This window comes from Alligator mississippiensis, chromosome 9, assembly GCF_030867095.1.
Source record: "Alligator mississippiensis isolate rAllMis1 chromosome 9, rAllMis1, whole genome shotgun sequence".
Classification (NCBI taxonomy): Eukaryota; Metazoa; Chordata; order Crocodylia; family Alligatoridae; genus Alligator; species Alligator mississippiensis.
Window position 1 is genome coordinate 29516415 of NC_081832.1, and position 27275 is coordinate 29543689.

Genomic DNA, 27275 nt, shown 5'->3' on the forward strand with positions numbered 1-27275 from the left:
GTCCTCTCAAAGAAACATTTAATTTCTTTTGGGATAATATCAGTCTTGCTCTCCAAAAGTCATCTGCCTCCTTTAACAGTCCTCCAAATAATACACTTGGGAGGAAGGCTTAGTGAATATTCTATCTCTATCTGATCTCTTTTAATATGCCAAACACCTTAGTATCTAGAGACTAATGCTACCTGCCAGCTTCCTCCAGCCAAATTTCCAACTCATCAGTTCATACCTTCACCCCAACAATATAAAAAAGCTTAAATGGAAGATTTCAAGGGAACGTTATTTAGATAAGAGATTATTAGGTATACTTTAGTGTTAGGCAGGCCCAATGATTTAATGCAGCATAATGAATCACTCATCAAGATACATACTCTTTTCCCACAGGGTGTTGTCCTGTAGAATCTATTTGCTTTTGTAGGGCCTACAGATCATTTGTAACAAATAATTTAAAGCATTGCTATCCAAGCATTCAAAAATTAGAAGTTGTGTATCATAAGATTGGCTTAAAAACCATGAGATTTTTTTCAATAATAATAAAAATTTGGAGGTTTTGGAGGGGATTGAGGGGTGGACAGGAGGTTGCCTTCTGGCTTCAGTCAGACAGGAAGTTGCCTACTGGCCTTACAGTTCACTTGTTTTGTTCTTTCAAGTTTTTCTATACAACCAGAAAAGCTAGAAATGTACATTTCTTTGTAAATGAAGACAGAGCTTTCCTTTCAATCTCTTGACTGACTCCAATGTCTGGTGCTTTAAGAAAAACAAATATTGCAAGAATTAGAAACACTGTATTTATTTGACTTGCCTTCTATTTGCAGAATGCCAGAGAACAAATATTGACTTTCTCAAATTAATTTGTTGCTCAGTATCATGCATCAGATCATTCCTGGCACCAATGCTCAATCTATAGCTATATTATCAGTTACCTATATTTGATATCAGTTAGCTATATGTGATTTTCCGAAAAGCCCTTAATTATCACCCTATCCCCCAGACTGGACCTGGACCATAGTACTCCTCATGGACCAGGTTTAGATGCAGTGGCAAGGTAAACAGCAGGGTGAGAGGTGGTGGTGGGGTTAATGGAACTACTTCTCACCCTTCCACCCCTAACGTGCGTACTCAGCGATACTCTGTGACTTGGATTTCAGAGGCAAACCCTGCCTCTCAAATTCCTGCCAGTGTTGACAGATGTACGATAATTGTCATATCTGTATGATAATTTCAACCCTTGTACGATGTATGATCAAGTGTTCAAAATTGTACAATAATTTTTGAGGTAGCTAATTGATACAGCATATGCAAAACCGAAGTCACTCTCAGGGAGTCTTAACTGACTTTTGAGTTTTACTGTCAGCACTTTCTTATGAGTGCTTACCTTGAAATAAAGAAACGCCTCAACTTTGATGACCCAGTTTTCAATCACTGGCAACTTACAGAGAACAATATGAAGTAAATAGGAAGAAGACTTATTTGCATACTTATTTGCATAGTTTTCAGTGTATGATAATTTTTCAGCAAATACAATAATTTTGAGCTTCCAATACAATAATTTCATATTTAAGACCTAGCAACGCTGATTCCTGGCCTTTCTGATGGCCCTGTGCACCACATGTCATGGCTCCACAGGCCAGACGTGGCCTACAATCTGAAAGTCTGACATTCCCGCTTTAGCTCTAATGGCTTTGTTTCTATGCAGCCCATTGACTTGGGCAGTGACTTCTACCGAAGTCCCTCCCTTCATTTAGACTGAAAGGCTTTTTAGAATACCCAGCCTTAACCAGAAATTAGCCCGATGGCTGTCATTGACATCTGCCAGCACAGCATATTTTCAAGCTAGTTCCAGAACTGACAAATATTTTTGTCACACCCTTCTCTTCTCCTAAAGTCTGCATCTCTGAAATGGAGTTGGAGAAGATGTTAAAATGGAACAGGTATGTTCTGGTCCAGAAAACAGCTACTAGAGCCATATCTACAGTATATACGAAGGGTAGTAACTTGAAGGAGGTTGCTTCTAGCAACGAAACATGGTGCTTGAGAATCTGAAATACAGAATGTCATTCATACTATGCTTGGCAAATTCTCACCATACTAATGGACATTTTGATATATCAGTTGTTCTGGGTAAAGAAGATAGCAATTTACTACACCTATCTGATCATCTGTGATAGCTACTAACTTTTATCTGAGCCACTATTTATTAAATGTTCATCTCTGTTGCCAATATCATTCTTCAGGGTTTTCATGTTGTTCTATTAACCATGATGATAATTAAAGCTCTAGCTGTGGAACAGGAGAAAGCTCTGTACTTTCAGTATGACAGTTTCTGACAATGAGGCATTTATTAATGCTCATTTATTTTTAAAGGAAACAAACCAAACGCAAGCCCTTATCTCTCTCTCTCAGTATTTAAGTTATGAGTAACACAGGAAGTTATTAGCCCATGAGACAGCAAATACACTCTGCTCAGTACCTGGAGGTGTAGGAGGTGTAATGATAAAACCATGATAAATCTAATCACTCCCTTGCACCCAGGGCTTTCTGCAACTTTTGAAATGATGTAGGGATATAAAGGTGCTTTGTCTTTTTTATGAGAAATGCAGCTGTGATTTAGCAGTTTAATCACTTTACCCACAAAGACATGGAAAACAATGTGTATCATTGGGAGATGTCTTGGTTTCCCATCAGTGTGGAACAATATTAAAATCTGGACACACAGGTGCAAGAGAGACAGATCAAAATTAAATTATTTTCTACATCAATGGCTTCATGCAGGACCTGATTTCTTAAATGACTGATATGGCAATGGTGTTCCTAGACACAAGCTTGTAGCCAGAAGGCCATGATAGACATTATACTTTACAACGTGATAATGTGTTACAAACAATAACATGATACAAGTGCATGGGGTTAAATTTCATTTAGGGGCCCAATCATTGTGTGATAACTAAAGCTTGATGGACATAGTTTAGCTGAACCAGATGTAGTTGAATCAGGTTCTGTGACTGGTTTTGCAATGTCTATCAGGTAAATGTGATTTAGGGTCTGTCATCATTAAAAGCTACGTAGGTTGTCCACCAGGTGTAGCACCAGAGCCTGTAATTTCTTATCTCCATGCTTCCTTGTTGTGGTGGGTGTACTGCGGGGCGTTATGTGTATGTGGGGGGGGGGGCAAGTGGAGGGGGGCCTGTGCACAGGGGAAGAATGTGGTGTGGGAGCCCACACCTGCCCACAAGCCACACACACTCACAAACCCCACACCTGCCCTCAAGCCACACACACTCACAAGCCCACACCCCTTCACAACCCCCCCACCCACAAAGCCCCCGCACACCCACACCCCTCCCACATGAATTTAACACCCTGCCTGACATCTGACAGTTTCAGGTAACCAGACTGCTTCAGCCATTATCTGCTCCTAATTTACATTCCTGCAGAGCAGTTTTTTAAAAACTGACCTTTCCACTTGGGAGAAACCCCAATGTCTCTGGTTTCTTGTCTGCAAGATGAAGTTTCCTTTCTACCTGGGAGAACTCTTAACAGCTTTGATTTTTCCTTTGCCTGATGAAGGGTATCTGAGCCTGAAAGTTTGCAAAGAAAAAAAATTGCATCTGTTTACTTGGTCTAATAAAAGATATCACTTCTGCCCCAAAAGTTTTATCTGCCTATGCACTTACACCAGCATGGCCACAACCAATATCCCTTTCCCCATTAAGAGCTTTTCTACAACAGTTTTGCATTGCTGTCTCCCATTGACACATTATTGGGCCTAGTTTTTAATTTAAGTTTTATTCACTCATCCATGCTAGGGGAACTTGCACTGGAAAGTACGTGAATATAAGCCATGCTGTAAAATGTGGGCCACACTGTGACTGACTGAAGTTAACAGAAGATCTGTGCTGGTCCTGTAGCAAAATGTTTGCTAAACCAATCCCTGAAGGCTGAATTAGTATTAAACCAAGTCAAAACTTTCTGAGATCCCTTCTTCAGTTCACAACAATAATGTTTCACAAAAGCCACTTCTTGGTTGCTGGCCAAGACCTCCTTGGTCCAAGTAGTAGGCTCTTCACCCCACTTTCTCTCTGCCTTACACCTCTTGCCCTCCTCCTGGTTAGCTTTGACCACTGCAGTGGAAGAAGCTGAGGCTTCCTTCCACTAAGGAAGCTGATGAGGCTTGAGTTTCTCCTTTGAATCATGGAGGCCTTCATAGATTCGTAGATGTTAGGGTAGGAAGGGACCTCAATAGATCATCGAGTCCGACCCCCTGCATAGGCAGGAAAGAGTGCTGGGTCTAGATGACCCCAGCTAGATGCTTATCTAACCTCCTCTTGAAGACCCCCAGGGTAGGGGAGAGCACCACCTCTTTTGGGAGCCCGTTCCAGACCTTGGCCACTCGAACTGTGAAGAAGTTCTTCCTTCCAGTGGGGTCCCGCAGGGTTCGGTCCTTGGACCGATACTCTTTAATGTCTTCATCAGCGACTTGGACGTGGGAGTGAAATGTACTCTGTCCAAGTTTGCAGATGACACAAAGCTATGGGGAGAAGTGGACATGCCGGAGGGCAGGGAACAGCTGCAGGCAGACCTGGATAGGCTGGACAAGTGGGCAGAAAACAACAGGATGCAGTTCAACAAGGAGAAATGCAAAGTGCTGCACCTAGGGAGGAAAAATGTCCAGCACACCTACAGCCTAGGGAATGACCTGCTGGATGGCACAGAGGTGGAAAGGGATCTTGGAGTCCTAGTGGACTCCAAGCTGAACATGAGCCGGCAGTGTGACGAAGCCATCAGAAAAGCCAATGGCACTTTATCGTGCATCAGCAGATGCATGACAAATAGGTCCAGGGAGGTGATACTTCCCCTCTATCAGGCGCTGGTCAGACCGCAGTTGGAGTACTGCGTGCAATTCTGGGCGCCACACTTCAAGAAGGATGCGGATAACCTGGAGAGGGTACAGCGAAGGGCAACTCGTATGGTCAAGGGCCTGCAGACCAAGCCCTACGAGGAGAGACTAGAGAAACTGGACCTTTTCAGCCTCCGCAAGAGAAGGTTGAGAGGCGACCTTGTAGCTGCCTATAAGTTCATCACGGGGGCACAGAAGGGAATTGGTGAGGATTTATTCACCAAGGCGCTCCCAGGGGTTACAAGAAACAATGGCCACAAGCTAGTAGAGAGCAGATTTAGACTGGACATAAGGAAGAACTTCTTCACAGTTCGAGTGGCCAAGGTCTGGAACGGGCTCCCAAGGGAGGTGGTGCTCTCCCCTACCCTGGGGGTCTTCAAGAGGAGGTTAGACAAGTATCTAGCTGGGGTCATCTAGACCCAGCACTCTTTCCTGCTTATGCAGGGGGTCGGACTTGATGATCTATTGAGGTCCCTTCTGACCCTAACATCTATGAATCTATGAATCTATAATGTCCAATCTAAATCTGCTCTCTGCTAGCTTGTGGCCATTATTTCTTGTAACCCCCAGGGGCGCCTTGGTGAATAAAAACTCACCAATTCCCTTCTGTGCCCCCGTGATGAACTTATAGGCAGCCACAAGGTCGCCTCTCAACCTTCTCTTGCGGAGGCTGAAAAAGGCCTCTCTTGCAGAGGCCTTCTTGGTTGCTGGCCTTCTTGGTTGCTGGCCAAGACCTCTTTACCCCACTTGCCCTCTGCCTTATACCTGGAAAGCTTCTTGCTGTGTGGGGAAAACTCTGCCTGCTTCTTGCCCTTCTCCTTGGGAGCCAGGACCACTGCAGTGGCAGAAGCTGAGGCTTCTTCACATGCTTTAGCATGAGCATCAGCACTTGCCCTGTGCCTTACACCTCTCTGTTCCTTACTCCTCTCCCTTGCAAACCTTCTTCTTGGTTGCTGGCCAAGACCTCCGCATTCTGGGTAGTAGGCTCTTCAAACCACTTGCCCTCTGCCTTACACCTCAACAATCAAGCAGACACATCCCAACCTGACCTCTCTCCATTGCACTCTTGTGAAAAACCTACCTGCTTCTCACCCAGAAGCTGAGGCTTCTTCACTGGCTTTGACATGAGCATTAGCACTTGCCCTGTGCCTTACACCTCTCCATTGAACTCTTGTAACTTTGGAATCATTGCTCAGGGAAAGCTTCTTGCTGGTGGGGAAAACCCTGTCTGCTTCCTTCCCTTCTCCTTGGAAGCCAGGACCACTGCAGGGGCAGAAGCTGAGGCTTCTTCACACCCTTTAGCATGAGCATCAGCACTTGCCCTGTGCCTTACACCTTTCCATTCCTTACCCCTCTCCCTTGCAAACCTTCTTCTTGGTTACTGGCCAAGACCTCTGCATTCTGGGTAGTAGCCTCCTCACACCCCTTGCTTACCTACCTTACACCTCTCCATTGCACCCTTGTATTTCTGGAGTCACTGCTGGCCACAAAGCAAGCTGTGACCGTGAGCTATGACCACTGCAGTGGCAGAGGGCTCGGATTGTAGGTGGTGCCTTCTACTAAGGAAGCTTGAGTTTCTCCTCTGAATTGCAGAGGCCTTCTTCTTGGTTGATTTGTTTGCTCTCTACCTTACACCTCTTGCCGCCCTCCTGGTTAGCTTTGACCACTACAGTGGCAGAAGCTGAGGCTTCCTCACTGGCTTTGGCCTGAGCATCAGCTCAATTTGCACAAAGTTCTGCAGGCCCACTTCATATAGTTTTGTTGCCCTTCACCCGGTTACTGACCAGGTACCAGAAAATCCAGATTGAGGTACATGTCTTCTGACACCCACCCACCACTCTGTCTCCTTGAGGGGGGGGGGTCTGTATTTTAATATGGAAATTTTTAATTTTTTTTTTTAAACAAGGAGATTTTAAATAAATAAATAAAAGTAGAAAGTCCCTCCCCCACCCCTGACCTGAGGAGGGTATGGGGGGGAGGGCAAGAGGACAGGAGGTTACATGGGTGGGGGGAGGACATACACTATAAGTGAGGTTGGGGGCCCAAAGAACTAAAAGCGGATAGAAAATTAATGTATTATTTCTCTCCCCTGCCCATGCCTCCCTCCATCCCTCTCCCCCACCCATGTAAGCTTTGTGCCCAGCAAAGATTCCAAAGTTACAATGTGACTGATATGGAAAGTGAGTAGCATGGCCCAACTCAGCCATCCAGCTGAGTTGGGCCATCCATCTGCAGCTGAGTTGGGCCATCCATCTGCATGCCTGGGGGCCCCACCTGAGGCTCCTTTTGGGACCATGGCTTGGGCCCATCCTTGACCCAGCTGTGTTCCTGCTGGATGGGACATAGTAACCAGGAAAAGGGTGCAGGACACCTCCCTCCCTCTTCCCCTCCCCCCACCCACCCACTTACCTACCCACCTGAGGGCCCGCTCCCTCCCTTACCTTTGTGCCCATCAAAGATTCCAAAGTTACAAAGTGACACAGGGAGAGTAGCATGGCATGGCCCAACTCAGCCAGCCAGCTGAGTCAGGCCATTCATCTGCACCTGAGGAGGCCCCTACCATGCCTGGGGTCCCCCACCTGAGGGGGCTCCTTTTGTGAACATGGCTGCCCCCCCCCCAACCCAGCCATGTTCCTGATGGGTGGGATAAATTCAGTAACTGGGAAGGGGGTGCAGGGTGCCTCCTTTCCTCCAGCCTTCTCTCCCACCCACCTGTCAGCCGCATCCCTTCCTCCCTAAGCTTTATGCCCAGCAAAGATTCCAAAAGTATAATGCAATGGAGATTAGCATGCCTGGGGCCCCCCACGTGAAGGGGAGCCTATCCCTCCCTCCCTCCCTAAATAAGCTTTGTGGGTGGGTTTGCTTTCTTTCTTTCAAGAAAATTATGGTCATGCATGGTTCTGAATGTGATGAAGTTCAGAAGGTTTGAAATATTGAAGGAAGTGTCATGTAACCAATCACTCCAAAGTTTCAAACCCAGCTGTCTTCCTGCTGGGACATGTTCAGGAACTGGGAAGGGGGTGTAGGACATCTCCCTCCACCCCTCTCCCTCACCTACCCACCTGGAGCCCCCTCTCTCCCTCCCTCCCTCCCTGAGCTTTGTTCACAGGAAAGATTCCAAAGTTACAAAGTGACATGAAGAGAGTAGCAAGACCCAGGTCAGCCAGCCAGCTGATTCAGGCCATTCATCTCCACCTCAGGGGGCCCCAACCATGCATGGAGGCCCACACCTGAGGGAGCCTCTGGAGGACCTTGCCTGGTGCACCCTACCTGAGGGGCCCCCTTTGTGACCATGCCTGAGGGGTCCCCTTTGCAACCCCACCGGAGGGGTCCCCTCCCTAATTAAGCTTTGTGGGTGGGTTTCTTACTTGCAAGAAAAGGCTGGCTGCAGACTAGCCTTGGTCAAGCATTTGACCTCCCTCCATCCAATAACAGTCCACCCTGCAACTCTTTGCAGGCTTTCCAGTAATTCCATGACTAACCCCACCCCACCCCACCCCAGGCAGAGCATTCCCACCACTGAGGCCGACACAGTCTCTGAAAACAAATCCAATCATCTCAAAGAAAACATATCTACTATTATAGAACAAAAAACTTTACTGAGAATGAATAGGAAAAATAACTATATATAAATTGACAACATAAAAATAAAATAAATACAAAATATAAAAGAAAAATTAAAAGGTGGGAAAGTCTCTTGACTTTGAGTCCCTATTAGCAAAAGTAACTATGTACAAATTCACGGACAATATAAAAAATAATGTAAAAATAAAGGGGCAGGGGTTCAGTATCTTGACAGTGAGTCTTCACTGGCCTGTGGGCTCATCCCTGGAAAGTTTCTTCCACAAAAGTTTTCTGCAAGGAGGGAGGAAAAGGGAAGAAGAGGAAGAGAAGGGGGGCTTGGTACACAGTCGAAAAAATGGACTTTTGCCACCCCCTCTCTCCCCGACACACGCACACAAGGTCAGTGGGACATATTACCTAAATATCACCTGGGACGCTGCATACCCCAGGTGTTGGGTCTGGCAGGCAGTGTCCTGCTGCCCTTGGACTGATCTCTCTGAAATGGAATGTGATGAAGTTCAGGTTGCAATATTGAAGGAAGTCATGTAACCACTCACTCCCTCCAAAGTTTCAAACTACTTGCAGAAAACTTAACATTATGTTGAATGCTGATGCTGCCACTCTCATCATGAGCCATGGCCACTGTGTTGGCAGAAAATGGGGAGCGCAGGGGTCACAGCAAATGAAGCGTACCAAAGGGGCTGGAGGACAGGAGGGTACATGGGCAGGAGGGAAGGACATGGACAATAGGTGGTGGGGATAGGTTAACAATTAAGAGAGGGTAGAAAATTATATAATTTTTCCCCCATTCTTTCCCATCATTTAAAGTAAGAATAAAATAAGAATAATTGGTCCTGTCAACCAAGAAGACATGTCCTGACCTAACTGCGGAGAAGGGAGGGGTGAGGCATGAAAGAGGGTAAAAAAGAACACACAGCACCACCTACTGGATAGAAGCTGAAACACAGTGGCCTCTAATGGCGAAGGGGATTCATTACAAGTCTTTGGGGTCTCTGGCTGTTTGCATGAACAAAATCCACAGTTGAAGCGACATAATAGGAAAGCAACACAAATTAGAACATCTTTGAGTAGAGTTAGCTTAAATGAGCTTTAAAGAGGCAGGAAATCCCAGGTCATGCAAACAAAACGCAGTTGCATCAATGTAAATGGGAATTTTTGTTTCATCTACACACGCTCACTGAGACTGCCATGTTAACAGAAGATCTGTGCCAGCCCTGTAGCACAAGGTTTGCTAAACCAATCCCTGAAGGCTGAATTAGTATTCAACCATGTCAGACCTTTCTGAGATCTCTTCTTCAGTCCACAACAATAACATTTCACAAGCAAATGGATAGAAACTGGAAGGTTAGCCCATAGGAGCAATTAGTGAGCAATTAACTTGGTAATTGCTAGCATTGTGAAGTCAAGTAGCCCCGTAATCACAAACAATGTTGGGATGGCCATCTCCTCCTCGCCCCCTCCCCCTCCCAAAAAGAAACCAGGCTCAGAATAGCAAGCAAATAAATTGTATTCTTTACAGAAATGAAAACTTTAATTTACTTTAGATACATACATGCATGCATACATATATATTATTAATTACAGCTAAATTGAAGCTAATTTATTAAAGCTAACTTCAAATCTTAAATATATAATCTTTTAATATTTATTCATGTATTTATTTAAGGTTAAATATTTAAGCTTTCAGAGTATATAAACTAAAGCTAAGTAATTGAAGTAATTTTAATTGAATTAAAATTTAATAGATATATTTTCTATCTGGGACAGCACTACCTGAAGCCTGAAAATTCAAATGATGTGAATCTACTCTGTAAAAAAACATCATGGCTTGCAAGCACCATCCAGTGGTGCTATGAGGTATATAACTTAACACACATAACCGAATGAACATATATCACCCCTGTAGATATGGGTGCATTTAAATCAGATGAAGTTGAATCCACATTTAGATAAATCACTTGCACATGTATTAAGGCCTTCTAAGGAAGCTACTGATTGCTACTGGAGTTTCATCATATATGTCTAGAGAGCTCAGCTTATGATTGCTTGCCTCCAGTAGTAACATAAAGCTTCCCCAGCTTAAGGCAACATCAGGCCATCTAATTCTTGCCTTGGAGTGCTCTCTACTGGGCCTTACTTATCCACACTGACATATCCTATGAATCCTACTTCTGAATCTGTGTTACTCACAAAAGGCACAGATAACCTTAATTCTAATATTTCTCGTATGTCTTTGATTTTGCATTCTTCATAATACTCTTAACACATTTTTAAATATAATTTTCTAGGTTTTTGATAAAGCAAACTAAAACAAAAACAAACAAGACAAAGTGAAAAAATGTCAGAAGCTCCATTATATGGTGTCAAAAGGACACCCATATGATTGGCACATCCAGATTCACCACACAACCTGACACTTAAGCTAACAGATTATTCAATGATAGCATTAGGTTTCTGTCCCCTTTGGGCCAAACTGAAAGGGAACAGAATTCTGTGCCAGTCAGTTTCACAAATATTTTTTGCTCTTGGCAGAAGAACAGTGAATCTTTAGGACCTTGGGATTTATTCCAAGCCCTAGCAGAAAGTGTTCTTTAGGAAACACAGACTCTTTTTCTCTTTCTCTGTAAATTTGACCCGTTCTCCTCTGGACCTGTACCAGTCTTATATCATCCCTACTCTGATATCATCTTCCCTACTCAGTGGTCTCATTGCTAGGCTCCCCACAGTTACTTGTCCAACCTCATTATCCCTAGGCAGTCCCCTTACACAGCCAACTCCAGTCTTATGACTACCACAATGGACCCCAAACCTTACCCAGCCTGTCCTGTATTTTCCATATTCTCAAGAGTTTCCCTCCCAACATCAGCCTCCAGTCCAAGTTTACTTTTCCCTTGTTCCTCCTTTCCTTGTACTCACCACACCCACTTCCTCCCTCAAAGTCCAGTTCTTGTCCCTCTGCATTTGAATCAGGCTGCTTCATTCTCTGTATTCCTTGGGCATCTGCAAATGAGTCACTGAGAGCACCGATGAAGCAGTCTGCCAGGTTTCAAATCCAGTGCCTGGGCCTGATCCACCCCAGAGTTGTCCTGCCAGGCTTGGGCTAAAGCAGGGGTGATCAATCTGTGGTACATGTGCCACAAGTGGCATGAAGAGCCTCTCTGTGTGGCACAGGGCAGATTGGGGAGGGGACTGGCAGCACAGTAACAGATAGGGCAGAGAACAAAATAAAAAACAAAGCAGCAGACTGGGCAAGAAGCAGAAGGCAGAGGATCAGGCAAAGGAAAGGGATCTGAGTGGCACTTAGGGAGGATGCAGGTCTAATTTGTGGCATACCTGCCAAAAAAAGTTGGCTCTCAATAGGCCAAAGCAGTGGTTTTCAACCTGTGGTATGCAGACCCTAGGGGTCCACAGATTATGTCTAAGGGGTCCACGAAAAATGACTATGATCAATCAAAAGTATACGAATACCCATATTTACAAATCAAAGGGGTCTGCACCTCCATTTGAAATTTCCAAAGGCATCCACAACTCTATTTGAAATTTTATAGAAGTATGCAAATGAAAAAAGGCTGAAAACCACTATGCTAAAGCATACTTAGTATGGGTAGAATTCTTGCAGAATTTAGCTGTGAATTTACTCTTTCAACTAAGCCTGTGTGAAGTGCCATTCTTAAAGGATTGCACCTGGCCAAACTTTGGCAGCTTCACAAGGAACAAGCCACACAGATTTTGGGGGCAGAGTGGGACAGAGCAGAGAGGACAAAATAGGAATCAGAAGATTTAGGATTCAAATGTTTGAGGCCAACCTGGACAGAGGTGCATAAGTTTGCACACGATAGCATATTGGAAACCAACTGCCAATTTAAAGCACTGGGTTTATTTATCCGCACAACAAGCTGTGGAGCTGTTGTGGCAGGTGCTGGCCCAGGCTCCCCAAGCTGCTGGTGGAGGCTGTAGGGAGGGAGCTCAGTGGGACAGGCTGCTGTTGCCTTGAGGAGCCCTGCCGTGGTGACGCATCATCATGGGTGCCAGGCTGGGGTGGGGACTCGGACAGGCTATCCATGCTGCGATAAAGAGCACAGCTGTGGCCTGGGTCCTGGGGCATGAGGTTTTCTGTCAGTTGCTGCATAAAGGGCATGGACTTGAGGGCACTCCCTAACTGATGATTGCGGTCAGTGATGGTGACGCACTGTGCCCTCCAGGCCTTGACCTTTATGCTGCACTGCCATCCTGAGCAGTTGTGCCCGTGCTCCCACAACCGGTTTGAGAGCTCCTTATGGTTGGGGAGACCAGTTCTCCTTGTGATGAGAACTCAAACTGAATTCCATCCTCTATGTGCAGTTACGCAGGAATCTATAAAAAAAAAAAAGGAGGGTGCTTATCACCTCCGTGTCCTAGGAAGTCTTTTCATGGACTTTTTTGCTACCTTCTCACATTAATCCCAGCTAACTAAACTGCACCCTCTCATAGACGATCTGTTTCACTGCCTTTTTTCCAAGTGGAGTTACCTTCGTTTTCGAGGTACCTCTCAATATATTTTCTGCATGTCTCTAAGCCTTTTTGGCCTTTCTGTTATTTTTCTGCCTTCTTTCTAATCTGCTTCCTGCAGTAATTTGGAATGGTCTGTGAATTTCAGAAACATACCTCTTATTTTTATTTCCAAATCACAAATAAATGCTGGCACTGCCTACCAATATACAGCAACTGACACTTTGCACATGGCACTGCTTATAAATTAGACTAGTAGCTCCCTGCCTATTCTGAAAACAGGTTATGCATGTTTGACATTATGCACTAATATAACTACCATGCAAAAAGTTAAAATACTTGCAGAAGTCTTTGCAAGATCAGGGATATCACCAATATGACACAGCAAAGGATAGAAATGAACAAAAGGGACAGGTCTTTGCTGGTTTTATGTGCAGGTTTTATGTGCAAACTATTCTGAATGATCAAGTGCCTTGCTGAAATCCAAACATTGGATTTCTCATGTTTTTCTCTCTGTTCTCCCCCTCAGATGGTATTGTTCTCCCAGCAACAGCAATCAAGTTTGTTTAGCCATCTAGTTCAACCTATTCATAAGTCCAATTTATGAAGGAAAACATTTACAGATCAACATCGCTGTTAAAAACAAAGGTCAGCACTGTAACAGGTTATGGTAACAAGTCCTTGCAACATCATCACTTAGAAACATCTTACAGCACAGAGAACTTAAAAAAAAACCAAAATGGAGGCTTGAGAAAACTAAAAGCAGCTGTTGATCTCAAAGGGAAAGATAAGATTCCAAGATTCTAATTTTTATTAACGAACAGGGAATATTTTAACAGTTTTGTTGTTGCTGCTGTTAAAAAATTCTGATTTGTCAAAAACAAAACTTTGCACAGTTGCAATGGCATTTTTGTTAAGAAAGGTTTCCCAAGTGCAGGATGGAAAGCTGGTCAAAACCAGTGGGACAAAGAAAAATGGCAGCACAACAAGAGCATTATATTTCAGTCACTTGACACCTTAAAGAATCAGAAACCAGAAGGCAAATATAAAGTAGCCGCCAGTCATTTCTTTAAACCCTCAAGCTTTCTAAGCCAGTGGTGCTCAACCTCTGGCCTATGGTCCAAATCTAGTCTACAGGGCCCTGTCATCTGGCCCATGAGGCTCCTCACAGAACAGGAATTTGGCAGTGGTGGAGTGGTGACAGCCAGAGCTATTAACACTGCCACCGCTCCCCCACTGCCAAATTTCCAAACAATGGGGACCCCCATGGGACGGATTATATAGCCCTGGTACTGCATACTGGATCATGCTGGCACACAGGGTTGGATCTGGTACACTGGATCACACCTGTGGACCAACCCCATACACTGAATCCACACAGGATCTGGCCTCCAGATCAACCTCCTGTCACTCATCCAACCCACAAGGCAGAAGGTTAAGCAGTACTGGTATAGAGCTTTGCTGTGGGATTGCCTCTCACTGTCCCCTGCTTATTCCCATTTGTTTTCATCTGTAAGGAGTAACTACTGTGTAAATAACAAGCAGTCTCTGCCCTGCTTCACAAAAAAGCTCCCTTGCTGACTCCCAAAAAGAAGAATGTCTTCTTTTCACTTTTCCTTTTCTTCTCCCCGGTGCATGGTTCATTGCTGATCCCCTTTGCTGCATGACCATTACCCAACTCCCCTTCCTCCAAGCTCTGTTTGCCAATGGCAAACAACACACACATTCCTTTTCCAGGGGGAGACATTCATGGTAAGAGAAAATTTCAGACCATGCAGATCTTCTGTATATAGTGCAGCTTAGGAGAATAATTGAAGCCAAAGAAAAAGAATCAGCACATGGTAGGTTTGTGTGTGCAGAACAAGCTGGAAAGGTGTGCAGCTCTGTAAGTATGCTGCCTAGTTACAAACATCAGCACAGAAGTAAAGCAGCATTCAGACAAACTTCATGCTCCAAATCAGATTCATGCCACAGTAGCATTGTGTGCTTAGTGTCTCAGGAGTGCCAGGTGCTGTGACGGTGCACATCCATGTTAAATGCATTAAAGATTCTACAGCATTTGGTTATTTTTGCTGAATGTTTCCATGAAGTTTATGATCTTCTTTAAAACAATTTTTTCTTTATTTAAATTACCTCTGTCCAGGGATGAGCACAGCCAGCTCCTGATCTGAAGCTAGTCACCTAGGAATGCCTGAACCTTTGCTAACTGAAGTAGCCTATTCAGTTAGCTGTTGCTAACTGAAGTAGTTTTGTAGAACACTCATTGCATTGTCATAATGAGGATGTTCTACTGCACTCTAGTTTTGCACATAGCTACAAGCTGTTACCAATAAATCCTGACCTTTAGCAATAGAATCAAACCCAGGGAATCCTCCTCCTCCTGCCCTTAATGTCCATCCATCAGCTGCAAAGGTCCTGGATCCCTCTTAGCTGACCGTGGGAGCCTGGCATTTAATGGATTCATAGGCCAGTTACAGACATTACACTTCTACCAGTGATCAGAAAATGGTCTATACCTGTAACAGAACAGAAGTTCAGCACACACAGACTGGTTTAAAAATGTTGGGACCCAGTTTAAGATTTGCCCTACCCCCACCAAAGGGTGAATGTGTGTTCTGTGCACTACCAATCTAAATACGCTACTTGCAAAAATCATGTTAACAGGTTGATTCCACCTTGGGCTTTTTGAATGTCTGTGAAGCAAAGGCATTTTCAAGGTCATATCACTGCTTGTTTTCTGAGTCGGTAGAAGCTAGCATTGCTTAGCTTAGGGTGGGGAAAACAAGGAGCTTTCTCTTGCTCTGACAAAGCAAGGAACATCTCGGAGGGACACTGCTGGAAGCCATATCTGGCCAAACTAATGTGCACTCTCTATGGGAAACAAAACAGGAGGCTATAGCAGGGACCACTTCATTACATAAAATGATACGAGTGGGAGTTCTTTGCCTCGCCACCATGAAAATCCCACACCAAAACCCACTTATGAATACCCACATGTTTTGGAGGGTTGTGACACAAATCAACATGGTATGTTTCTGTCGGATTGCCAGTCATGCTTGCTTTGCTTTCCCTGATGCTCTGTGTCAATGCCAGGTCAGACCAGGGGACAGTAGCACTGGCAGGCTGTGGGAGGGTGGAAAGTGCTGATCAGAGCATTTCGTACTGTGAGCGTGTGCCCATCCTGGGTACCCAGTTTTCTGGTAGCTCCTCCCAATTCCCGCCTGCCACGACTTGATCTAAACACAATTTGTGGTGGGGGGAGGAACAGTTGTTAGAAACCGGTACCCCGGTAAAGAAAACACACAGGTCAGATCTTCACTGCTAGTGCTTTATTTAACGTTTGCCTGGCTCTTTCTCTGGGGACGACACTCCTCCTGTGTGATCGCCGCGGGGTTCTCACCGCCGGCTGTCAGAGATCAAAGCAAGACTACTTGTTGGCCTCTTACACAACGATCAGCCGCTAATTGCCTTGTTAGCAGCTGATTAACGCCGACACCGGGATTCACTGGCTGCGGCTTGTGAAGCACGGCTTCGTTGTTTTACTTTTCTCTTTCTTTACTTTCTTTCTTCTCTGCCTCCCTCCACACTCTGGTGCAGGATCCGGGTTACAGTAGCTGCAAGGCAGGGTCGGGGCTCCTTCACCTTCTTCCTCTCTGCCTCTTCCTTTACTCTTCTTCTCCCCCCTCCCTGCTCGGGGAATCCCCACGCTCTGAGCCCTCAGAGCTGTGGCGGGGCTTCCGCACCGCTGCTCAGTTCATGACTCACCGCAGAGGCTGTCTTTTCACGGCAGGACGCAATCTGGGGAAGGGTGCCTCGCTCCCCAAAATTCCCCTCGTCGTCTGGACGTGCATCCCTATCTCCTGGGCTCTCTCAGTCTCCGTCGCCGTAGGGGTCCCTTCTCGTTCCTCTCAACGAGTGCGTGCCTGAAGGCGCCCTTGGGAAGTTTCCTTCCCTTTTTATTGCACTTTCCTGGCTTCGTATTATCTGCCTGAGTTTATTCATCAATTTCCTGGCTGTCTTCGTTTCCGGCAGCTGCTCCCTCCTTTTAGTAACCGCGTCGCAGCTGCGGCACTGTTACACATACATTTCACATTTCGACAAAAATGGAAAAGATTTGCAGTTTGAGTTCTGCAACACCCACCCACCTGTTCCTGACCAGAATGAAGAAGTTCCTTCCTTCCTTTAGGTGTCCTCTTAAGGAGGAATCAGGTGGCCCACCACCCTGGAAGTTGCACTCTTTGTTCAAGCTTCCTTGGACACAAAGTATGTTTTTTTCCTCACCTGAGTTCTTTCGTAACTAACATCAGGTGTAGGCGGGTTTTATGTCTTTGGAAAGCACACCTCAATCTTCTTCTGGGTGCTAAGGAGATAATATGCATTTCCCAGGAATCCATAGCGGAAGTATAGATGCACACTTTTTACTAGTGAACTGTAAATATACAACCCAGATACTTAAGCAGTATCACACTGAGGCCTTATTTTCACTCTGGTTTTTCCAGCATAAGATCAGGCTCCTGTTACTTTATGGGTGAAGGAGCAGCAGAGAGAGATCCTCAAGGCAGAGACAGCTGTTTATTATGAGCTGCCAAGGAACAGGTACAGTTACCTAATGCAAGCACTTACCATAGAACTAGCTGTGCTGCAGTAGCACCATGGGCTAGAGCCTTGCATAGGAGACAAGTTAGGAGCACAGCAGAGTCCAACAATAATAAGTCACCCTGAGGCTGAGCCAGTAAACAGAATCAGGAAATGCCTGTGGCAGCTCAGGGAGGCAAGTGACCAGCAGGATATATAAACCCAGGCCCTTAGCCAAGAGTGGCAGTCTAGCCCTGGAGGCTGCTGAGGGAAGAGCTTCAGAGCAAGGGAAATGCAGGAGTTCTGCTAAATGGCATTCAGGCTGGATTGAGGAAGGCAAAGAGAGTGCTGATGTCCCACAGGGGAATATTACCTGGGGTAAAGGGAAGCCTTGTTATGCAGGCAGGTAGCCATTGTTTATATTTGGGCTCAGAGCATGCGTCCAGACGAGTGCGTACGTGCATCTTGCAGCATCTCAGACCCCTTGGAGACACTGCAAGACACATGTGTGGGAACAAAAAAATGCTCCCTGCGCTGAATATTTGCAGCGCGGGGGGCAAAATTAGAACTCTAGATATCCAGGGGTCAAAAGAAAAACCATGCTGTGGGGCAAGGCACAGGCCAAGACCATGCCTGGAGGCAACCCAGGAGTCAATCCTCCAGGAGAGAGGCTCTGGTTTCTGGCCAGAGAATCTCTGTGGTGCTCCTGCTGCCCTCAGCACTGTCAAGGATAAGTTAGGGACGTGGGGTGAGGGTGTTTATTAGTACTGTGCAAAGTTTCAGATCGCAATTCAGATTTGGAGATGATTTGGATGATTCAGAGGCCAAATCTATGAATCCAAAGCAAATTTCTAGAAGCTTTAGGCTTTCTGAACCAATTGGGAGCTTCTGGAACGATTCAGGAAAGGTTCGGCGATTTGGAGATTTGACCATAGGGTATAATGGGGAATCAATGAAATATCTATAATTTTGTTTTTTGGATGATTCAAATGAAACTTGTAGGAATGGTAGCCTCTGCTGCAGGAATGATGCGTGCCACATTTCAAGGTGATAGCTGCAGGGGGTTCTGGGAAACTGCACCTCAGAATCCTGAGAGAAAAACTCATGTCACGTGTGTGTGTGTGTTAAGCCACAGTAGGGATAAAACTGCAGGGATGGTAGCTCTTACTGAGACCACAAAGTTTTCCAAGTTTCAAGGAGATAGGTGCTGGGGTTTCTGGGAAACTGCACCTCAAGCTGCTAACAAGCAAAACTCATGACATAGGTGACTCTGTGTGCGTGTTCAGGTGCACCCTTCTTGGTGCTAGGGCCTCTGCACAACACGGCAGTGTGCCCCCATGAGGTCTCCTCCTCCCCCGACAGCCTCAGTCCAGTCCACCACTGTAAATGACGGCAGGTCAAAATAACTTAGCTGGCTCAACACCAGTAGCACCAGCAGCGTCAAAGGTATCCAGACAGAACTGTCACAGAGCCTTTCTTTTTATAAAGGAATTGACAGCAAGAAGTAAAGATGTTGTGTTGGATATATGTTACTTGTGGTGTGTGATGGTATATCTTGTACTTTTATGTTTATATGTTTATTATGAAAAACCCCAATATAATTAGAAAAATATATCTTAGGAAGCTTTGGGGTTGAAAAACCCTTTGTCAAGCTGAGTAAATACGTGCAGTTGGTGTGTCTCTTGGTCCTGGATGGAAGGAATAGTAAAGCAGCCAGAGCCTGGCCTGGCACACAATGCAGGCAAGAAATCCAGTCAGTGAAAATGGAAATGGAGGCATCAGGGGGTGAGGGACAGTATGGAGGGTGGGGGGGAAGGAGGATGTAGCAGCACAGGTAAAAATGCAGAGGTACCTGGGGAGTCAGATGTCTGGCAGGTTTCAGTGTATCAGAATTCCCCTGTGTATATTAAGTCCATGAGTTTGTGAGGGAGGAGGTCTCATGGGGGCACAATGCCATGTTGTGCAGAGGTCCCAGCACCAGGAAGGGTGCACCTGAACACACACACAGTCCCACAAGCACCCATGTCATTAGTTTTGCCTGCCTGTGGCCAAAGGTGCAGAGACCCAGAATCCCCTTGCACCTGTCTCCTTGACAGCTTGCAGGCTTTGTGGCTTCATCAGGGGTTACCACCCCTGCAGTTTTCACCCCCCGCCCCCCCCGTGCCTTAACACGCACACAGTGTCACCTATGTCATGAGTTTTGCTTGTCAGCAGTTTGATGTGCAGTTTCCCAGAAACCCTTGAACCGATCTCCTTGAAACTTGGCAGGTTTTGTGACCTCAGCAAGAGCTACCACCTCTGCAAGTTTCATTAGAATCAGCCAGGAAACAAAGTTATGGATATTTCATTGATTCCCCATTATACCCTATGACCGAATCTCTCAATCTCTCCGAATCAGCTCCGAACCTTTTCTGAATTGATTCAGAAAAGTGATTCAAATCTCTGAATCAAATTGGCTAAATCTGAATTGGCTGAATCTGAATCCAAATTGAATAGTTGGCTATTTGCACAGGGCCAGTGTTTATGGGTGTGGGTGGCCGTGGATGCGTAGGAAGTGGCAAGGGATGTCAGGGGGTATGGGGAGTGGTGGGGCATGTAGCGGGTGTGTCAGGAGTGGAGAGGGTTATCAGTGGCTATGGGGAGTGGTGGAGGGAGATCAGGAGGTGTCAGGGGCTATGGGGAGTAGAGAGGGGATGTTGGGGAGTGTCAAGGGGTGTCAGGGGCTATGAGGAGTGGTGGGGGATGCTGGGGGTGTTGGGGGCTATGGGGAATGGCATAGGGATTTGGGGGAGTGTCAGGAGTGGCAGAGAATGTTGGGGAATGGTGTGGGGGATGTCCCATATGTGAATGGGTTTCTGGAGGGGCAGCTAGTGCATGGCCTTGGATGGGCTGGGCTGGCTGGTTCCATTCAGCATGTACAGAGCCCAGGTAACATACCACCATTTCACCACCCACTGTGCCTGAAGCAGAGCCACAGCTCCCCACAGCCCCACTTGGCTGCTTCCACTGGCACCACAGGGGCTGGATGGTGGGGCAGGCATGTGGCAGCCCCAACTCAAGTCCCTCCATAAAGAGCATAGTGGGACCAAACCCAGCCCAGCTCAATGTGGCTCACTAGCCGGGCTTTGCACCAGAGCAGGACATGTGGCACCAGGAGGCGCAGCTCCGGGAGGCATGGCTCCTGTGCAAACACATGCTAGTTGTGGGGCCTGGGGCCCCTTTGGACAGGACCAACTGGTTCAGCACCAGCACTCTCCCACACAAGGAGAGACATCGCAGGAGCCCTGCCCATGCCTGGACCTGCTCCACAACCCTTGCCTTCAGCTGGTGCCAGTTCTCTGGTGGGGAGGGGTCTGTGTGGGATAGGTAGGCCCCCAAGTAGAGCAGCAAGCCCACACCCAAGCAGATCCTGCAGAGGACAGGTGGGAGTGAGCCCACCTGCCACCCATCACCCACCACCAGGACAAAGCTCTTGACCCAGTTGATGCAGGCAGAGGAGGCCGCCAAGTACAATGCCTGGCAGGCCTACACCCACGCCAGGTCGCCTGGGTCCTGGACCATGAGGAGTAAGTTGTCAGCATACACTGACAGAACCAGCTGCACTGCTGGCTCCCAGAGCATTAACCCCACCAGCCACTTCTGCAGGAGAATGAGGAAGGGCTCCAGGGCCAAGGCATACAGCTGGTCTGACAGTGGGCAGCCTTGGCGCACCCCTCTCCTGAATGGGATGGGCTCTGTCAGGGTCCAGTTGAGCTCATCCAAACATTCTGCAGAGATGTACAGCACCTGGAGACCCCACACAAAGTGGGGCCTGAAGCCAAAAGCCCACAGCGTGCCTGTGAGTTACGCATGATCCACTCTGTCAAACACCTTCTCCTGGTCCAGGGATAGGAGGGCAAAAGACAGGCCCTCCGAGCGCACTAGCTCCAGAAGGTCCTGAACCAGGCAAAGGTTGTCAAAGATAGAACATCCAGGCATTGTGTATGTCTGGTTGGGATGGATCACATCTGTCAGCATGGACCACAGGCACAGCAAGATGGCCTTCACTACCACCTTGTAGTCCATGCAGAGGAGGGACATGGGACTCCAATTCCTTAGGTCATGGGGATCTCCCTTCTTCAGCAGGACAGAGGGAGCTCCCCACTTCCCTCGGGTTCAGCCCATACTGCAGCAAGGTCCAGGCTGAGGAAGTCCCAGAAAGCCCAGTAGAACTCCAAGGTCAGCCCATTGATGCCCAGAGCCTTGTTGCCAGGCATCAGGCAGAGGGCAGCCAAAAACTCAGCCAGAGTAAGAGGAGCTTCCAGGTGGTCCCAGTCACCCACACCGACCTGCAGGAGTCCCTTTCACGGGGTCTGACAGGCCTTGGCATCGGTCGGATCCAAGGAGAAGAGCTCTTCATAGAAGGCCCGCATGCGTTGGCACATCCCACCTGGATCTGTGAGGGGGGTGCTGTCCCCTGCCAGAAGGCAGGTGATGTACTTCTTGGCCCCCCACCTCCTCTCCAGGGCATAGAAGAAGCAAGAACTGTGGTCCATCTCCCAAAGGAGCTGGACACATAAATAGACAAATGCACCCCGTGCACGGTGATCATCCAGAGCTCGAAGATCTTCCCACCTCTCCCGACACTCTCCGCAGAAGGATGGGTTGGTTGGGTCAGTGGCCAGGTGCCTCTCCAGCTCTAACACTTACTGCTTGAGCTGCTCCCAGACTGCCTCCCTCTGCTGGGTGTGCCCCAGTGTGTAGCCGCGGCAAAAAAGCTGAATAAACAGCTTGCCCACATCCCACCATCTCCGAGCCAAGGGGAAAAAGCTGCCCAGTGCTCCCACCAGACCAGCCAGAACTCCTGGAAAGCATCCCTGAAGCCCACATCCTCCAGCAGGCTGGCACTGAAATGCCAGTAGGCTGACCCCAGATGCCCAGGCCCCAGTGTGGCCTAGGCCCAGACAAGGTAGTGATCACTGAAAGGGGTTGGCTGGATGCCAGAGGAGTGGGCCTGGGCAAAGTGTGACAAAGAGATATAAACCAAGTTTAACCAGAAGCGGCATGCCTACTTCTACCCCAGCCTCACATAAGTGAAGGCAGGGGTTCAGTGGGGTGACAGGAATGCCAGACACCAACAAGGGAGTAGTCCATTAGGATCTCCCTGAGGACGCCCACAGCAGCCTGGTTCCGTTCCTTGCCTGAGAAGTCTCGCACATCTAGGGTGATCTTGAAGTCCTGCCAAGGACCTGGCACTTGCGAGGGTTGAGGGTGCTGAGGTATGTGGCTGCCTGGTGTAATAAATCCACCTACTCTGGGTTCTTCACAGGGGTGTACACGTTCAGAGCCAGCTCTCACACCTGAACCCAGAGGTGCAGTAGGCGGCCTGGCACCACCTCAACATCCTGGAGAACCTCCAGCTGCAGACCCAGGGAGAACAGGGTGACCACCCCAGATGAGGTAGCTTAGAGATGACTAAAAAAGACCCTGCCTTCCCAATCCAACCACCAACTTGGTTCATCGGCTGGAGTCGTCAAGGTCTCCTGCAAGAATACCATGGGGTACCCCCCGTCCTGCAGGAAGGAGAGCACCCAACACCTCTGGAGACCCTTTCTGCAGCCATGGACATTGAGGTCCGCAATCTTAAATGACCTCATTGCTGGGAGGGTGGAGTAGAAGGTTCAGCAGGGATCTTATGCATCTCAATGCCCAGTGTGGGCCTGCTGGTTTGTGTAGCACCCTCCCATATGCATAGAGGGCATCTATGAAACTGCAGGCCCACCTATAGATCCTGGTGTTGCAGCTTTTGCGCCCCTTGCCACTATGAGGGCACTGGCAGGGGAAGGCAAGGACGCTGTCAAAGTCTCCCCAGTGATCCAAGACTAGCTGTACCTTGCTGGCAGACCAGCAGGTGTAGTCAAGGTCAAGAAATGCAAGTAGCTCATCCCTGGGATCCTGTTCAGGACTATCTAGCAGCCTCAAAACATCCTCCATGGGGAATCACCCATTTGACCTTTCTTGGGGTGGGGTGTCGGGCACAGCTGAGAAGGACCCTGGAGGCTGGGCCACTCCCTCCCCCTGTGTGGTGGTCATTCCCTCCACATCAGAGGGCTCCAGCTGTGCCCAGGCCTTCCTCTTGCCTTTACACCAAGACGGGACCTGCACCCACTCAGCCATGGAGTGGCCTTTAGGTGGAGAGGCTCCAGCAAGAGAAGGTGAGGAAGCCACTATGGGGGTATGACTAGGGGCAGGGGGGGCCTGCTCCCTTTTTCCCGCTGGTTGCTGGTGCCCTCCCTGGGACTCCATTAGATTTGGTTGGGGTGCAGGGTCCCTTGAGCTCATGGGTGGGCTCGTAGTTGTGGCTGTGGTACCAGGGGGGCCTGAGGGGGTGGGAAACCGGTGGTAGGAGCACCCCTTTTTCCAGTGGGACCTGCAGATGCCCTTCCCGCCTGTCCCATGGGGCACTCATGATGCCAGTGCCCCATGGCATGGCACCAGAAGCACCACAGGTCCCCCAGTGTATAGAAAATTCTCACAAGGGCCCCCAGTAAGGAATTGCCAGGCACCCCTCAGCCTCCAGCTGTGCTCCCGCCACCAGCTGGATCATGACCTGGCAAAGGAAAGAGTGCACGTGGAGGACACCATGGTCTTGGCACCCCAGTGGGAAGGCCAGCACCAGGGAGGTAACTCTCCCCAGGGTTTGGAACTGGAGGAGTAGGGCCCAATTGGGTATATAGGGAGGGATGGAGCTGAGGACAACCCTGGTCCCCAGCTCTTCTAAAGGATCGAGAAGGATGTACTTGCCGTCCACCACAAGCCCCCTCTCCACTGCCTTTTATGCAGCAGCCTCAGAGGCAAGGAAAAAGACCCCCTTGCCATAAAATCAGAAGGCCACCACGATCCTGGGTGCCCCACTACCCAATCCAGGGCCTGCACCCAGGTCTCAAAGTGCAGGTTCTCCTGCTTGGACAGTTGGCACTTCACCCCATGCCTGCAGTTGCAGGCTTCTCCACCCCTGGAGGTTGGTTGGTCTCTGCCTCTGGGGTGGAAGCTGCAAGGGCATACATCCCCTCTGGTGTGGGGGTATCTGCCCCCCCACAGGAGGTTCCTGCCCTGCCATTGTTTCACATGAGGGCAGGGAAGATGATAAAGAAAAACAAAATATCCCACGGGACTGGTGAATCTAGTAGGGGCAGGCTGGGATTGTGGGGCAGAAGGGAGATAGGGAGGAAGGGAGTTGAAGCTCACTGAGCCACAGCCCCACAGGAAAAAAGCCAGGAGGCCTATGCTTTGAGAATGTGGAGGGGAGGGGAGGGGGGGTGAAAATACAAAAGACAAAACAAAACAAGGACTGGGGAAACTGGAGCTGGCTTACCCAGCCACACAACAAACACCAGGTCAGTGCGAGTGGACCACAGGACGTATCACACAAGGGCAAAAAAAAACAAACAGGGAAGGCTGCTGAGGCAGATGTAAAAGATGACTGGAGCAGTGGAGGAGCTTTGTTTGTCCAGAAGCTCCTCAGGCCTCCAGCCAGTCACTCAGCAGCAGAACAGTAAGCAGGAAGACAAATCAGGATCAGCTGCAGGGAGGTAGCTGTGGGGGAGGGCAGGAACAGTCAGTCAATTAGGAAGTGATCCAGTGCAGGTGTGTTGTCAGGTGGTACAGCAGGAAATCTTCTGAGAGGGGGCAGCAGCACTAGCACTGCAGTTCAGCCACTCAGGGTGTGCTTCTGGTGAAAGTGGAAGTATAGATCGGGGTGACCTGCCAAGGGAGCTGGGGCAGTCAAGGTTCCTTTAGGCTCTGGCAGTGGGGTGGGGGGGAGCAACAGCAGCTGCTGCTCAAGGCAGGAAGGGGTGCAGCCAACTTACTCCAAAAGCTCTGAGACTAAGCCAGCAGTTAATAGTAGCCAGAGGCAGGAAAGGGCCTAGCCATTTTCTCCACAGAACCTCCTGAAACCAAGCTTGCAGCCACAACAACAGCCTCCTGCCTAAGACAGGAAGGGGCATAGCTAACTTCCTCCCAGAGGCTCCTCCCCCAGAAGCTCCTAAGAGTGAGTAGCCTTGAGCTGCCTGATAGAGCAGGTTTTTACATTGCTGGGGCCAGAGCAGGTGCTAGTTTCAGGCTCTAGCTCCCCCTGGCTGCAGATCCAAGAGGAGCCAGGTAGGGTCATTTGCCCTAAGTAGCACAATTTATCTCACACCAAAGTGAATGTCTGAGCATGTGTACTGAGGCAAAAAGCCCTGGCTCAAATTTGTGCCACTTCTATTTGAGCTGCTGCAAGTGCACGTGCCTGCATGTGTAGATGTGCCCAGAGGGGTTTTAGTTTGTGTTTGCCAGAAGGCTTACTCTTTGGTTGCAGTGTCAACCAGTGGTTTGGGAGTGGCTGAAAAGGGAGTGAGCAGAGGCCATGGCAGGGGTGGCTGAGGGGGTTAACTGACAGCATAGGCACCTGAGTGGCACCAGTATTTAGAGCCCTGCTAGGGGCCTTAATTCAGGATTTAGGGCTGAGGGAGAGTTTGAATCTGAGAGAGGGAAAGAAAGGAAGCTGAAGCATAGCTTGAGCAACAGCTGGGCCAGAGCCAGGGGTCCCAGTGTCCAGGAAGGGCAGAGCCAGGGCTAGGGTGTCCTGTGCATAAAAAGGATAGAGACAAGGTGCAGGAGTGCCAGGAGCCTAAGCAGTTTCAGCAAATGTATTGCCCAAGACAGGGCAAAGACAAAACCAGATTAGGCTGTCAAAGACTGGAACCTAGAAGCCAGGTCAGGTACAGTGTCTGGGCTAAAAGAACCAGCAAGAGAAAAGAGGCTGAGGCTGAGAAGGCTGAGGCCCTAACAAGGGTATAAAGGACTAAGCTGGGATGCTTTCGGGTTGGGGCTAAGTCATTAATTGGTAACACCTGTGAGGCATGAGCACAGCTGTAGGGAGGTCAGAGGCAGTGATTAGTCTTTAAGGCTACAGGCACTCTGGAGAACTAGCTGGCATCTAAAGGAACTGGAGCTCACTCTAGGACCCATTAGGCAGCCTCCCTTCCAGTCAAACAATTACATCAAGGCATGGCAGATGAGTAAGAAGGGGAGGGCACCTGAGAGCTAGAGCAAGGTAAGGGCTGCATGGCCAGCAGGGGGCATTCCGGTCACCTGTGGAGCCTGAGTGTGGTTAAACCCTTGTGTTCAGCATACTTACTCCAGTTTCATTCTGGTGTAAGGCAAGAAGAATCAGTGTTTGCATTACTAAAGGAAACCAGAGAAGCATTTCGTGTGTGTCATAATTTCTCACATATAACTTACACCTTTTTTCTCTGAAATAAGCTGGTGAAAATTGGGGTGTGCATCATACATGAGAGTAGCAGATCTCCACAAGTCTGAAAGTCTGGTGGCAATGGAATCACATTAATTGCTTTGGCTCTGAAAGATATGCAACCATTCAGCTTCATCTGCTGAAAGAAATAAATTTATTCCTTGCCAGACCAAGTTGAATAATGGGGAGACATTTTCACCCCTCTAAAAATGTCCAGTGTTTCTGTCTTAGAGGATTTGTTTTCCTGTTTTGGCAACATTTTCAAAATTCATAATCAAAATTTGAATTGAAAGTGTTATTCAAACCCTGAGTTTATATGCTGCCAAAGCCCAGCCCCTCTGGGTCATGTGACCTCACTTGGCTGCCACAGGTGTTCTCTTTTCAGCTGGCTGGCTGATCTCTAGAGTGGCTTGCAGCTGCTGGTCTAAGAGCTATAGCCCTGCCCTCTGGTACTAC

At 48.0% G+C, this 27275-nt stretch overlaps 1 long non-coding RNA gene across 1 annotated transcript; it reads right to left on the reverse strand.

Moving 5' to 3' along the window:
* Positions 1–16281: 16281 nt before the first annotated feature.
* Positions 16282–17514, reverse strand: LOC102559330 (uncharacterized). Its single transcript, XR_002091051.2, has 2 exons — positions 16733–17514; positions 16282–16581 (listed from the first exon to the last, which is right to left on the reverse strand). It is a non-coding gene; the product is annotated as an uncharacterized LOC102559330 (long non-coding RNA).
* Between the last annotated feature and the right edge of the window lie 9761 nt (positions 17515–27275).